General features: G+C 36.2%; 1 pseudogene; it reads left to right on the forward strand.

The window, feature by feature from the left end:
* The first annotated feature begins 2,218 nt into the window (after positions 1-2,218).
* On the forward strand, positions 2,219-3,187 carry LOC129148754 (developmental pluripotency-associated protein 4-like; annotated as a pseudogene).
* The last annotated feature ends 959 nt before the right edge of the window (positions 3,188-4,146 follow it).

Here is a 4,146-nt window from a genome sequence, read left to right on the forward strand (position 1 = left end):
ATGTATGTAAATATAGCAAGAACAAGTACACAATTTGGATAGATACTATATTAGTAGCAGTTATTACTAACAACTACTATTAATTATTCCTAACACTAGTATTAAAAACAGGCTTAATATCAGCTTATATTTTATTTTTCTTTTTTTTTAAATATATTTTATTGATTTTTCACAGAGAGGAAGGGAGAGGGATAGAAAGCTAGAAACATTGATGAGAGAGAGACATCGACCAGCTGCCTTCTGCACACCCCCTACCTGGGATGTGCCCGCAACCAATGTACATGCCCTTGACCGGAATCGAACCTGGGACCTTCCAGTCCGCAGACCGACGCTCTATCCACTGAGCCAAACCGGTTTCGGCATATATTTTCTATTTGACTATGTGTTTTAGGTGTAAGTCATCACATCCAGATGGCAATTTTAATAATGTGCTCCTTAAGCACTTTAATAGATATCTATTTTAATATTTTCAATATTTACTGATAATATCAAACTCTTCTGATATTTTTCCTTCTTTTACAATAGTCACTTCTTCTTGTAATTACTTATTTTCTATATTTGTTCTTTCTTTCATGTTAGCCTATATTTACTATTTAGCTTATCTTTTCAACTCTTTTCAAGTAAATAATAATATATGTAAATTTCTTAAAAAAAAGTTTCTGCTTTGTATCTATTTTCTATCTAATTAATTTATGTTTATATTTAAATTTTTATTATTTAGCTTTGAATTGCGAATATATTTATTTTCAAATTTTAAATTTTTTTGTAAAAGGTCTTAGTATTATTTTTCCTGTATTCAGTTTTAAATATATTTCATGAATTCTGATCTGTGATGTTTTCATTTTTTATATTATTTAAAAATTATTTATTTTTATCTTGTACTGTCCCTTTCACCAAGAGTTGTTTAAAAAGGAGGATTTAATTTCTAGGTGTAACTTTCTTTGGTTGTTCTTCATATTGTTATAAGTCCTTAGTTATATTGTGTTTTGATCCAAGAATACTGTTGGAAATATTGCCTGACACAAACTATGGCTGTTAGAAGGAAACAGCAAAAAAAATAAAATAAAATAAAATAAATATAAAATAAAAAAATATAATAAAACAAAAGTAAAAAATAAAACAACCAAATTTGAACTACCAGAAAAAGAAACAGGAAAATGACCCCAAATTGATGATTCTCCCTCTCCATGTCTGCCACCTCCTGCTGGTTCCTCTGATTAGTCAAACCAAACCAGAAGCTAGAGGCAAAGCAGCCCATTTATGTAGTCAAACAATCTACATCCTAAGGGGGATGTAGATCTGGGGGACCAGAGAAGGAGATTCAGTACATCCTCACAAGTTCATACTATTATGGAAATGCTTATTGTAAATACAGTACCAAAATATCACACAAGGTAAAAGCTATAACATGTCCTTAGAAGAAAACTGCAATAAAGCAAGCATTATATTTTTCATGTTGCACCAATGACTATAGCCATCAGATTTATTTTCATTCTTTTCTGTTTTGTATAACTTCTATCCAATGTTCCTTTAAATTTATGACTGAAGACAGCATACTCATTTGCAAGCTAATATGGATGGTGATAGGCAATATATGGTTAGAATTGAAAACTGAAACTGCAATAGTGATATACCAAAACCAGTTCAAAATTTCCCATTATACTCTGGAAACTCTAACTTCAAAAGCATGATTATGTTTTGAATTTTATTTTGCTAGTAACTCAGTACAAAATGAAAAAGCTCCCTCAACAAAGGAGAAAATAACTAACTATACAGTAAAAATATTTTCTTTCTAATTTATTTTACACTAAAAATTAAGATAAGAACAAGGTATTTCATGGTATGTAGTACTCATACAAATTCTATATGTTCTGTATCATGATTTCCAATAATTTAGAGTAATCTGCAATCAACCAATAATTAAGAATAAGATACTGAAAAGCTACACTAAGGATTAGAAAGTGAATGACAGAATAATGTCTGATATAACCTAAATTTGGGAGATTATACTTTCCTAATACATTATCAGTCCTAATAATTAATGCATTTACTATATACTATAGTTATATCCTATTCTACTACATTTAAAACTTGTTTCATTTTAATCTCTTTAATATTTGCATATGTAAATTTTATTTGGCCCAGACAAGTATAAATAATTTGTGAGACAGAGAGAAATATCTATGTGAGGGAAACACATCTATTGGTTGCCTCCTACATGGACCCTGATCAGAGCCCAGTCGGGGAGAAGCCTGCAACCAAATGGAAGGCCCCAAAGAAGTCAGGGGAGTGGAAAACAGCTTCAAAATCCCAGCCAGCACAAACTAAACAGAAACACAGGGCTGCTGGTAAACCAAGTAGACAAAGAACCTCAGGGATAGAGACCAAATGGAAGAGGTCTAAGAAAGATGACAAAGCTTCCTGTCCACAAAAGATGGCACAAGAAAATAAAAGAGTAAGAGTTCACAAGAAGATACCAATTCATCTACTGCCCATTCACTTGCCACCAGTTAACCTGATTCACCGAGACAACATGAGGGGGTTGGTGCCAGCAATTAAAGCTGAGCACCAGTGGCAAGAAATGGGAAACATATAATAGGCTGCGTGAATATGCTTTCCCTACTCAAAACGATATTCCTATCAAGCCAGAGGAGGCGAAGATACTGACATTATCACAAAGGAAATTGAAGATGCAAAAGGGGGAAATTGAAGATGCTGGACAGTTTTGGTCTTCCTGAAGTGACTGCTCCCCTGGATTGGGGTTGAGCTGCTCCTGAGGGGGGTGCTACTGCTCTCCTTGAGGGAATGGACAATATTTTCGTGACAACTTCCACCCCGATGATGTGTTTGCCTCCCGGAGCAGAATTGCAGCCACGACTGGGAAGACTGGGAAGAGGAGACTGTGGGGTCACCTCAGGAGGCCTCTGGTTACAAGTGGTGGGTGGTCCATGGACAATGTCTCCCTGCAGACACAGAGGGCTGGGTTCAGCTACAGTTTTATGCTGGGCAAGCCTGGGTTCCTGAGAAACCAGGGCAAGTGTGTTCACTGTTCTTGGAACTTTCCTGCAACTTTCCACCCCCACACCTGGAGGATAATATGTTGTGCCCCAAACGCATTCATAGGAATAAGGTATTAGTGAGAAGCTTCCATTGCCAAGAAAAAGAGTACGGCTGTGATTGTAATTAATATGGCAGAAAGGTGACTCTAATCAACTCCACGGTGCCACTGACAGGCCCACAGATGGGTGGGGGGCAGATGTTTCTCTCAGACTACCAACAGTGCCTGCTGCTTCGTCTGCTGGGATTCAGTTATGTTTTAAAATAGACATGCATTTCACAAACAGTCATTCATTGCAGTGAAAATGCAAAAGTCACTCACACCATCCAACGATTACCCATCTGAATCAGAAGTGACTCCAGCAGCTCTTTCACGGTGGGAGCCTGAACTGAACCTCATGAGGGGAGTGGAGAAACAGGTGTGCTCCCTCGATGGACTCAGGCCTCAGAATTGTGTCCACTCCCAAAAACATTCTTAATGTTCAAAACATTTTGTGAAGTTGTCTGAACTTGGGATTTCTGTGGTGTGTCTCTGGGATAAAAACACGGGGCACTTAGCCAGTATTATTTCTGTTTTGTATATTTTTGCTGTTTAAAAAATATACAAGGTCACTTCTGAGTCATAAATACCTAGTATGCTTAAAATGCACATGTAATTCATCTGCTATGCTTTGGGAACTTTGTTGTATGCAAGTTATTGTTAATGTTCTTGACTCAGTAGGATTAAGCCAAAAGGCATGATTTTGTTTCAGTGTAATAAGTAATATACACTTAAAAAAACACGCAATTTGTGCTCTGGTAAGCACTCCAAGTTGATAGGTAAATGTTTAATATAACAAAAATAACTCTACCAACTGTGATTAAAAAAAAATTGGTTAATTTAGGAGTTGAGAAATAGAGATGATGCTCTCCAGGAATGTGGAATACAGAGGATATCTAACAATGAAGTAAAGATAGATAAGAGGCACATAAAAATAGTATTGTCCTGTCTCCAATCTCTACTTTAAGATAAGACCCAAAAAAATTCCTGCTCTAGCCGGTTTGGCTCAGTGGGTAGAGCGTCAACCTTCTGACTGAAAGGTCCTGGGT

Source organism: Eptesicus fuscus, chromosome 4 (assembly GCF_027574615.1).
Source record: "Eptesicus fuscus isolate TK198812 chromosome 4, DD_ASM_mEF_20220401, whole genome shotgun sequence".
NCBI classification, from domain to species: Eukaryota; Metazoa; Chordata; class Mammalia; order Chiroptera; family Vespertilionidae; genus Eptesicus; species Eptesicus fuscus.